Below are 12234 nucleotides of genomic sequence, written 5' to 3'. Positions count from 1 at the left end.
ATGAAACAAAAATCAGTATGCATGTATGAAGATTGGGGATATTTGAAAAATCTCTGCTGTGAACAGTTTTTCAGCCTGACTGTTCTCAAGTGCATTGCTCCCTCAACTCTATTATGTGCTGTCTTAAATAATGTAATGGTTTACTGTCGATGATTGCTGGTAGGGTGTTACTGATACACCTAAGATATGAAACAGTAAATCAAACTTCAAATTTATTTCTATGGAAAAAGATGATTTTCATATCCTGACATGTTTATTGCTCTGAGACTAAGCTTGTTATTTATTAGGGTTCACTCTCTAGTTCTTAGAAACAGCACAGTGTTACTATTGTGACTGCTCTTCTCACTAGGATCATGATGGCATTTGCTCATCATACAGAGCAGTTTAAATCACAGCAAGAATTCACAGTGCAGTTAGACAACTTGGTAGCAAGTGTAGCCCACGAATGTTCACAACTTAATTGCGCTTAAGCTTTACGGATATACAGGAGAGTGTCCTTCTTTACTCCGGTTTCTCTACCCTCCGTACCAAAGTCAGTGGATTAAAAATGTGTGACGTATGTAGTCTTCAAAAGCAGTCTTTTGAGTATGCAGTAATGGTCCATTATTTGAAAATATAACCGTTCTGAACACTAGAATATAGAATACTTGCAAGTTCTTAAGATGAAAATATGAAGAATGGAAAAAAAAAATTGGTTGGAAGAAATCTTGGGAGCTGATTTTGTCCAACTTTCTTCTCAACTTTAAAGCTGAACAAGGGCACCTCAGGACCTCTGTGAGCAAACTGTGTTTACTCAGTAAACTTTCCAAAGCTTCAAATGACCAAATGTAGCTTGTATCTACAACAATCCCCTCTTGGCATCTGTGTGAGTCACTTATTTGATTAGAGTGTTAACTGCTACATATCATTTCACAAACTTCATCAGGGATTTCATGATATTCATCAGGGATTTCATGATATTCATCAGGGATGTATCTGCTTGTCTATCTGCAGACCGTGGCGAAGTATCTTTAGAATGAGGAACACCAAATTACAAAGAACCTGTAAGGGAAAAAAGAAAAAGCTGTTTAATCAACCATCCAGTGTCCTGTCAGTGCTCACTTGGCTGAATTCTCAGCGCCCAAAACTATTTTACTAGATGTTTACTTCCAGTCAGATATCCTAGAAAAAAACTGTCAGGAACTGGTTTAGAAGAAATTCATCAAGAGAGATGAGTAATTTAGAAAGGTGTGAGAAGGTTGAGACAGCAGGAAACACTTCTAGTGTGTTGATGAATGTCCTCACCTTCCCCCACTGCTATAGCATCTCACCATTTCAGCTCATCGCCATTTCTAACTTCCTCTGGGACAGCCAGGACCCTAGTGCTCTTAGCTGCATCTGCCCTGCTCCCAGCAGCACAGACACTGAGCTGTCCAGAATAAATCTCCCAAGAGATGTTTTCTTTAGCCCACAATTAAATGACTTCTTTGCTGTTTCTTCCTGTTTATGCATTCCTCCTCCCCTGCGATTGGGTTCGTTGGCTGAAGTGTCGCATATTGCTGCCTGGGGTGGCACCCTTCTTCCCCTCCCTCTTTACAGTTACTGCTTTAATATTTCCCCCGTGTATCATAATGAGCACATTGCCAGCTTTGGGCTGGTCACTTTCTCCAGCTTTAAAGCCTCCTTAAAACACAGTCATGCAACTTTACACATTGTAGGGTATAAAAGCATTTAATGGTGAAAGCTCTTTTTAAGGTTTATTTTTTAACCCTATTGTGTACTCCACGTTACCATAGACCAATGCAACATGAGGGTTTAGAATGAAGTAGTCCAGACTGCTCAGTCAGCATCTCGGTTTGTTAGGTTAGGAAAACCACCTTGCACCTGCCCTGTGTGTAGGTTAACTCCAGTGTTCAGGCATTAGCTTGAATGCAAACAAAACATGTTTGCTCAGTTTGCTTTGAACACGTACAGCGTCAGATGCCTGATAGCCTACGTGATACCATGACATTTATAATTTTGTTGATTCTTACTGCCAAGGTAAATCTTAATATTCTCCCTTTTAGGTCATTTTGTGTCTGTGCAAATATGAGGGGGGGAGGTTGAGAAAACAGATGCAAGAGTACTATTTCTTTGCATTCTCTTAGGTTCATTTTGAGCTCAGTTACAATTATCTTATTTACTGTTAGGCTTCTTATGCTTCCTGAAACCAAATTCTTAATTTTATGTCAATTTCACACTCTTTCAGGCACAAAACTATTTGCCTGGAGGATGATGCCAAGACCACAAAATCCATCATGTCTGACAAATGTTTTATTGGGATCTAGTGTCAGCACACTGCTGCTGTGGATCCGGTAAGGTCAGTCTGTTGCAGCCCACCCAGAGTTGTTCACATTGCTCACTGTACCCACAGAGCAAAACTCAAATGAGAGCTCCTCTAAAAATTTTGCCTGACAGCTCACCGATCAGGATACGTCACTTCTTGGCATGTATCTGTCAAATTATTTGGCAGTTCTCTCCATATGAATTGTAGCAGTTTAGCTGCAAAAATTTCCAGATCAAAGCTGTCAATCACTAGGCAATTCCCACAAGGACATGCAAAAGGACCTGGCTGGGAAATTATCTCAAGCTGCAATAATTTTGAAGGTCTGATAAAGAAAAAAAGCAAGATTTCCCAAATTATGTGGTCTGAAGTTCAGTTAATGTTTTCCTCTGTCCGATTTAAGACAGTCAGCTATCACAGTCCCAAGATCTGGAGGCAAAATCAGGAAGAGAAATGCAATTCATCTATTTCCTTGGCATTTCCTCTCTACTCAACTAAGTACGCTTTTCTTTTCCATTATTCTGGGGAGGCAGTAAACCTCAGTCTAAATGAGCATTTACATGAAAATCAGAGCTCTCCAAGGCATCCACTGAAACTCTGTTAATACAATATTCACTTTAATTTGATTTTCTGTCTTGCCTGTGGGAGAGTCTCAATCATGTTTTGTATGATTTACGGTGGTACTCGCCCTCCTCTTACGGAGGCCATTCCCTTTCCTAAAACCACCTCGTTTGACCAGTAAGAATTCCTTTTACCAGTAAAGAGAGTAGTAACCAACATTGTGCACAGATGATGGCAAGCATGATCCAGTTTTTATTAGGGTCTCTCAAATGTCAAAAAGCTTGCTTTGATCTCCAAGAAGTACAGTCTGTTTACATCACCTGCATCCTCTTGGTTGTCTCCTTCATAAAAGCTGTTTCCTTGGGCTCAGGGAATAATCTCTTCTACCTGATCTTGTGAGGAAGCCAGCTTCGCCATACTTATTTTAAGTTAACTTTGCCTTCCCAAGCCCAAGAGAATCTGGGAATAATATCCTGTGACTCATCTTATTTCGCCAATTCAAAATTTGAAATCACATGAAGGGTTAGGACAGAAGCATCTTCTTAAATATATTTAATCTTGCTCTCGTTACATCTACCTCAGTTTGTGTTATTAAAATAATCTACCACATGCTTCTGAAACGGTCTCTCAAAGAAACGCATTTTAAAGAGGGTTCACTGAGTAAATATACTGCTCAAACTATTAACAGGAGAGCAGTTAGCATTGTGTACGTGCAGATTTACTAAGCTTTTATCAGTTATGGAATGAATGATGGGCAGCAGAATAAAAGTAGCAGGAGGGTACAATTTAATAATCATCAAAATAAAGTTTTTTTTCTATTGTTAATCTATCCTATGATGTGCCAAAGTACTATCACTACTGATGTCCTATTGGACCCAAGACAAAACATTTTCTTTATCTCTGGTCTGATATTTCGTCCCCACGTTTATCTCCATCTGTGCACCGTATTACATAAAATTGTCTAGAATTTCTACATGCGTAAATGCCTAGCCATGTTTGGATGTTTATTTTCTGTTTGGCTACGAATATGTAGTTGTGTGCTTGATGGTTGCCTACATAACCAATAAAAAAAAGAGCGTCTGTCAGTCAGTATATATCTTCAGGATCTTGGGTTTTGAATTTCATGAGATTCCTCTTTATGGTAATCTATCAACAAATCATTATGCATCTCCTCAACCATTTTATTTCTTGTATTCACTTACCTCAGCTTCAAGTCCTAAAGTCATGGGAAAATCCAAGTGATTTCTGTTTGCCTTCTTCTGAGGAACTTTGGGCTTGATTATACAAACCACGTACATTCTCTAGGCTCAGGTCAGCTCTTCCAGCCATGTAACTGGATGGCTTAAAAACATTTCCTCTCTTACACTGTAGTGGATTGAAGGTGCAACCCATTTTTCTTCTCTTCTTGCTCAGAACAGAGTATCTTTACAAGAAAGATAATTAACTTTGCAAGCAGGGCAGAGGCAGCTGATCTAATGCCAGAAACCAAGTGAGGGACCAAAAGTATGGTACCTCTTGAGTTAACATATCGTGTAAATTAAATTGATGTGCATATCCGTGATCTAGGCGCTCCAAATTGTTTTACTTGTTTTTACAGTGGGTATGGTCTCGTTGTGCACAAAGAATTTGTGTTTGCACATGGCTTCCAAGGGCTGTGCAGCTCCAGTCGACCGTATTGTTAAAGATAACGCAGAAAGCTGTAAAGGAAAGCCTGCCAGACACTGGGATAGAGTAAGCTTTGTGACCACACAGGCTTGAGGGGCTTTCAGCTGCTTCCTTCAGGAAGGCCAAGCTCAGCAGACACCTTGCTGGTCACTGAATCGCTTTTCAGCCTCTGCAGGTAAACTGTGAGAGACCTCGAGGTACGTCAACCAAAAATCACAGTCAGATATCAGTGATATTGACATCTGTACCACCTCTATCACCCACAGAAATGAACGCTCACAGGTGACAGTGCCAGCTGACTCAAGCTGATATCAAGGGGAAAATTCAGGGAAGTGATATCTCCCCGTCCTCTGGCTCACTCATTTTCCTGGTCACTGTCCATCCTTCTAACACACCCCAAAACCTAATCCACCAGAGCTGTAGGATTTAGCCAACACTTTGATAAACTTTCAAGCCCAACTGGAAGCCTTTCAGCCTGCTCAGTTTCATGCTCCTAAATTGTTTCTTCTTCTTTTCTTTTTTTTTTTTTACCATCCTAATGAAATGAAGCTTCTTGTCTCCAGATATGTCTGCAGCCCTGATAGCACAAGGCACCCTAATGGGATCCATGCACAAACTTAGGTGCTCTGTGACCCTGCGCTGTTGCCTTACAGTAACTTCCACTGTGTCTTTCATTGCTTTCATCAAAGCCTTTGTAGTATTAAGCTTTTCCTGTGATGTGCAATGCTTTGAACGGTACCCACTTCAGTCTACAGGACAAATCTCTTATTTTTTTCTCATGGAAAACCCACTGTCTCTGAAAAGAAGATATTCATTCACCTGAACCAGAGATAATGTCAAAATATTATTAACTTTAAATCCAACAAGTAAAAATAGCAGGGATGCACAGCAATAAGTGGAATCAGTTTTAATATTATGTTCCAGCAAGCCCTGAAGCAACATAATTATGTGGCCGCTGCTGCATCAAACAAGGAATAACCACTGAACATACACTCGAAGGCATACGCTGTCATTTACAGATGATTTTTAGCAAAGATTTGTGACATGCGCATCTGCAGCCTTCCTCTTCCTTTTTGGTTTTACAGAAGTGCGATGAGCTGGGGAAAGAATGGCAAAGGAGGATGGAGGAGATGCATTTCTCTGGTTTTGTCTGTTTTGTCATGTCACCTCAGACTAAGGTTTCTTTGAACAGCTCTTTGGACTGGTCTACAACGAAAGTGTCATGTCTTATTCCTTACCAAGTTCACTGGGATGCAGTTTGGGAGAGCTTCAAATCTTCTATCCTATTTTGTCTACTGCTGCTCTCAACCCTCTTCTCTCCCTGGAGGTTTGGTCTCAGCTCACACCTCACCTACCCTAGATGGAAAGCTTTGTCTCACAGCTGACTCTCTAGGTGCTGCAGGTGAGGAGGCCTCACAGGGAGAGGAACAAACTGGAAACCAAGCATATTCCTGCCGTCCGGCCACGATGCTGAGTCCTCCCACATCAACCTAGAGGGGTGAGGTTGCCTAGGGAAGGGATCTTTAAGGTCCCTTCCAACACAAACCATTCTGGGATTACATAAATTTTTTTATTCACTTTAACACCGCCCCCCATTTCAGCTCAATGCCAGGTAAAAACTGAGTCTCTGCCCTTCTGAGAGAGTGCTCTAAGCACCCCATTTTGTTGCTTGGTTTCCAAAGATTTTCAGTGCCCTCCCGCATACCTCTGCCCACTTCTTTCAGTAGATAGCATCACAAAATTGTTCATGAAGATTAAGTTGGAAAGAGAAAATGACAGGCTTTTGTTGGCATGCTTCAAACTTCCAGTATAGCTGAGATGGACAGATGAGTGTGCCACCGCGCCATACTGCTGTTAATGAGGAGCTATCGCTGTTCTCAATGCCCACACCCATTGCCTACTCCGTTTTGCTTTTACAGCCTGAATCGTAGCCTTATAATGTCTTTACTAGCACAAAGACCATCCTGACAAGTTTCAAGCACCGAGTAAAGATGCACGTTGTTTTACATCATTGCTACTTCAACTCTCAATCGCCTATATATTTTCTGTATTTTATATACAGAGTTTCTGGATTGCGTAACAGCAAATTAATTTTCACTCGCCCGCAAATGTTAGATGCCCTCTTAATATCACTCTGTGTACTCAAAGTGTTCATATCAATCTGAAATTCCTATAATCTATCCTCCTTAATTTTCATTTTACAGGCTATAAATCTAGACTGGATAATCTTGAACTCAGTATCCATTTTGTATATAAAACAGGAGGTCACTTTTTGTATATAAAACAGGAGGTCTCTTTGAGGAAGTATTCCAGTTACTTATGGATTCAGAAATGCCTTGCTTACCTCACTTTATCTCTTGGATCTGTCGTCTTCTTCATGTTAATCAGAACTGGCATGAGGAAGTACCTTAGCTGTTTTGACCTATTACATCTCCTGTCCTGCAAATCTTTCTGGCACATTTGATTAAAATGGATCAATTAAAGAGGACACTTTGCCATTCCTTGACATAGACTCCTCACATTTGGTCCCATTACTTATTAAGCTTCCCAAGAGTCATGGCACCATTAGAGCTTTTATTCTGTAATCAAACTGTGATAATCCTTTTCACAATGGTGCAATTATCTACTTCTTTCTGGTTTCACCTCAGCAAGCTTAGTGAGTCATAGACCTTTACATCGACTGCATCTACGCCCACTGATGATCAACAAGGAGTGACAATCCCGAGGACTCAATTTACTCTCCACACTGGGTTTACAAGGAACCTTAGAGCTAGACACCCTTTTGTACAGGCTCTGCAGTAAAAATGCCTACTTTGTTTACTCACTTACTGTGACTCCAGCAAAGGTCTACTCCCTTCTGTCCTAACGGTGTACATCGTGTTAAAATCGCTATTGTTACAACTATATTAAAGTAGTGTAAATGCTACAAATGCTGATCAGTATCTCTAAGCAAGTGAATGTATTTTTACGTGTTTCTTTTCATTATTTCTATGCATTCTTCTTACTGAAAAGAGCAATGATCAGAACTTGAAAAGTGAAGCTCCTCTCTGCAGGACTCACATCATGATGGCAGCTGTCCTTTGCCTAGAAGAGAACTAAAGAAACTCGATGAGAAAACAATCAGTGCCTCATCTTACATTTCAAAGTAGTGATGACTTCTGTATAACTAACACAAAAGGTTTCAGATAGGCTTAATTTTTCAATTTTAAGTCATGCATAGAAGACAAAACTGAAACACGCTGGTTGGCTAAACTCCCTATCATTCCTGCCCTGAACCAGCTTTGACTCTTAAATAAACAAGATTTCCTCTGAGTCTTGGCTGATCTCCCTTTAGAAGTCTTGAGTGGGGTGCATAATTTTTACTCTATCACTGTCTAGCCAGAGCTGTGAGTGCGATGTAAAATAAGTAAAGAAAAACATTTAAAATTACTTCTATTTGGCTCTGTTTCTGCCTCTTCTGTTTGTTTTCCATGTATATATGAGGGTCTGAATTTTGCTGTTGGAATTAATCACGAAAAGTAGAGTTCAAAGTGGCAATCGCAAGAACAGCATGCGCAGAAGGCAAAATGTAAATGTGCATGTGCAAGAATTCATGCCAGAAATTCTTGCACATTCGTGGAATGCGCTTCTTCTGACCAGGCTCGAGGAGGCAAGGTAATGTCAGGCTTCAGGGACTGCTGCTAATCTGTAAGGCAAAAAGCCCTGACAATGTGAGTTTTCTACATTCACTTCAATAATGAATGCATTCAAACAGATCCTGGTGTGTTTGCCTTGCCCAGACAACAACCAAATGTGTTTTAGCCATGTCATCATTCGTGTTCATGTAGCAAGGCTGGGAAGCCAACGGCTCAAGAGGAAACCTGTTCCTGTGACGAAAGGCAGCAGGCTGGGATTTGGGAAGTACCAGGCTTTGCCATAGCCTCCTGCAGCAGTGACCTCAGACAGATTCTTCATTACTCCACTCCTGCCCATAAAATGGGCTTTCCTGAGCTCTGCATATGTCTGCATAGCCGATGCAGAACCCAGCACTGTTCAAGCACAGATAAACTGGCAGCATCGTTTCATCAAACCAACCTGGGCAACTGTCAGGCTTACACAAAAGAGAATAAACCGTAGCCATGCAGCTGTATTGGAAAGGATGTTTCTTCTCACAGGAGAATCACTTTATTTATTTGCTTCTGCTAAGGACTTGAGAGACCAACCTGCTGAACGTGTCAAAATTTGTGCCATGCTGGAATCCCCTCTGACTTGTGGGCCAGGTATCGGAAAGGACAATGGTAAAACTTGCAGGGCATCATCATGGGTTAAGAGAATGCTAGTGTAGGCCCAACAAATCCTGGTAGGACCTTCATCTTCAAAGACAGGGTACTTCCTTAGAACATCAAATTATAGTCCCTTGGGGCAAATGTATTCCTTTTCAATGAAATCTGTATATACAGAAACACGCATCCGACACAGAACAACCCTCTCTGCCACGTGAGATCGGCTGCCTAGCTTGGGTCCAAGGGTATCCGGGGGTACACTGAACAAGCTTTTCCAGCTGGACCATAGTCTGCATGGGAAGAAGATATGCAACGCTGGAATCAAACCAACAAACTACATCTACTTAGGAAAGCAGTGCAACTTCCACCCAAACCATTTGATATTTTCCACTTTTCTTTTTGGACACATCTTAAACTTGGTGAGTGTATGGGAACTATTGAATCATGGCCTGAACCACTGATTGATCACCTGAGGCGAGCACTGAGTCAGCTGCAGGAGCACAGGTGAAGGCAATTCACCTGTGTGACCAGGATGGGTGGAGTCTGACTCCCCCTCTCCTAGCCCCCATGGAAGGGCTGACCACGACAGGTGAAGGATCTCTTTCTGGAGGTTGCTCCTCTGGAGTTTCTTATTGTGAGCCTAGGATATGGGTGAGCATTTTTTCCCTTAATTTTAATTGTTTCTTTCAATCGCAATACTCTGTCTGACTATACCATCTATAAAATATCTTGGCTAGAGTACCATTTGGTATTGTTCATTCTGTTACCCTCACTCCTTGTAGCTTCATATTCTGCTTATGGCCTTGGTGCTGCTATGGTTTGGTACAAACTTGTTCTTTGTACGTATTTCTACTAGAACTGTGAATAATCATCAAAATTAAGTAGCCTATAGGAGTGATTAAATAATTTCCTTCAATTTGCATTTGATATGTTTATTATGTGCTGGAGGGTGTTCTTCATTCTCTTATTTTTACTGCTGTTCAAGACTACGTCTGGATTTTTGGCATAGGTGCAGTGCTATTATGGTTACTTCAAAATTTTAATCAGATTAAGGTATGAGTTACCATTTGATATTGTAAAAATGCCAGTAGGAAGTAGATAAATATTTAAGATACACTTAGCTGCCACTGCCTTTTATTGTTGGAAATTCATTAATATTGAGATAAGTCTGAGTTCTACAGTACTGACAATTTTTTTAGCGGCGTGCTCTTATCAAGTTACCTTTTCTCACAAGTAATAGCGCAGGTAATAAACAAGCTAGAGGATGAATATAAACAAAGTAGATAGATGCAGCAATATTAAAGCTACAAAATATACAAATTACCACCTGTGCATTATTGCTTGTGCTTCATATATCCTACCCTTGTCAGTGAGACCTGTAATTCAAAACATGTAATTTCTTGTGAGACAGTTTCATTTTGAACCAGATGAAACTAACTAGTGCTGATCATCAATAACCACTGTGATTTAAAACATACTGGAACCCTGTGCTTTCAAATTCACATCTTGGCCCTTCACACAAGCAAGTAGTCTCTAATGCCAATATGCATTAGAAATGCAATTGTACTATACTTAGATGTGGTTCAACCGCGGTTACAACATGGGCCATTAAGAAGCATTTAAAAAAAAAAAAAAGAGGGGGTGGGGAGGAGAAAAAAAGGGAAAGAAAGAATGCAGGTTAAAAGGGAACATGTTCTGTTGCTCAGCTAAAAGACTTAGCCGTAATTAAAGAATAAAATAGTTCAAAATGGGACTAAAAAGATAAAATATTGATATCCAGGAGTGCAAGAGCATGCCATATGAAAACATGTTTACCTATGTTTTTCCAGGGCTGGTGTCAGGCTTTTGCTGTGCCTGGGAAGCCAGGTGTTCAGTGCAGTGAGCTGGGGAGACAGCAGGCTGCTCTCAGGGTGCCAGTGGTACTGGGAAAGCAACCTCAGCTTCACCACAGCCACCTGAAGTTGGCTGCAGTCCTTTTGAAAAGTGATCCCAGCCAGCTACGTGTCTTGCACAGTCACCGGTGAGCTGAGCAGCATCAAACTTAACTCTCAGCTGAAGGACTCATCCAGCACAGCACGTGACTGCCTGCTCCACTGGGGCTGAGAGCAGTGGGAAATGCCCAGCTGCCTCACTTGGACTCAGCTCAAGACTTCATCCGCTTTGGTTCAGTTCTCAAAATAGGGCACATGGCCTCTAAGCAAGGCAGTACAGTAGGCTGCTTTCACAGTGCAAAGTCGCTGGCTTTGCGAGCAGGGGAGGAGGTAATGCTTGGTGCTTGCCGAGTTATCTTGTTCAGCACTGCATTATCCAGGGCAAATTTGCCACTATCTTTGGAGCAGGGATGACATCTGCCGCAGAGTGGCTTAACCCAGTGTGCCCGCTGCTCCCTGCTATGTGGCTGGCATAGGCTCACCTGCATCCAGCACTGGGGAAAGGACCTCTCCTGTGAGATTTCGCTGCTCCCCAGCCCACCTGTAGTCTGTTGCCCATTCCCGCACTGTGACACAGCAGCAGGAGGCAGCCACAGGGCCACTCCGAGCAGAATTTGCAAGCACTGTTTGTATGTTTAACTACGGAACAGCAGTTTTTCCCAGTCAGGTAGATCCCAGTCATTATTTTATCAAGCCCACTGTAGGTTTTTTTTTTGTTTTTTTTTTTTTTTTTTATGGGATTGGCATAAGGGGAACACAGAGCCTTTTTTCTTGATCGATAAAGATCTAAATTGCATTTTATAATCTGGCAATTATGTCGTTTTTTCTTTTTTTTTTTTTTTAATAAAACAGATAATCTCTCTTCCCCACTCAAGATGAGATCTCTGTTGTTAGTGACAGCTGTTAAAATGCCGCTAAAAATAGCTGTAGTGTCAACCACTAAAAAGCGGAGTGCTCCTGCGAACTGTGGGCAGAAAACAAATGAGGTTTGCACTGAATCCACAGAAAGTCTGCAAGCATCCTGCGTGCGCCTGGCAGGCACTCTGCCCCTCCAGCTGCCAGCTCGCTGCTGGGATGGGGAAAAACGGGAGAAAAAAAAGACAAACAAAAAACATTCGGTACCAAGGCATTAGGAACGTTCCTTCAACTTTTTTTGCTCGACAATAATAATCATAGTTATGCATTACTGAGGCTTGAGACTACCTCCAAGCATCCTAGCTTCTGTTTGTGTTTACACCTTTGCCCTGAATAATAATGAGCCCCACAAGAATGGCAGGAAGAGTAAGACAAAGCAGCGCGACCCTCGGCCCAGCCCTCTGCTGCTGTGCGTGGTGCTGCCGGCGGGTCCCTGCGGGCGGGCACTGCCCTCTGCCCCGGTGGGCACAGGCGCCGGGTTGGGAGCTCTCCGAGCCCCTTAGCACGGCACGGAGTGAAGGAAGAGAGAGAGGGAATTGTTCGCGTTCTGTGCGATAATACATCTCGGTAGGTTCCTCCTTTTTAGCGACATTCTGGC

Source organism: Cyrtonyx montezumae, unplaced genomic scaffold, assembly GCF_038088225.1.
Source record: "Cyrtonyx montezumae isolate F1298 unplaced genomic scaffold, pur_monq_1.0 scaffold_2, whole genome shotgun sequence".
Lineage (NCBI taxonomy): Eukaryota > Metazoa > Chordata > Aves > Galliformes > Odontophoridae > Cyrtonyx > Cyrtonyx montezumae.
Note: the sequence above shows the minus strand (reverse complement) of the source record.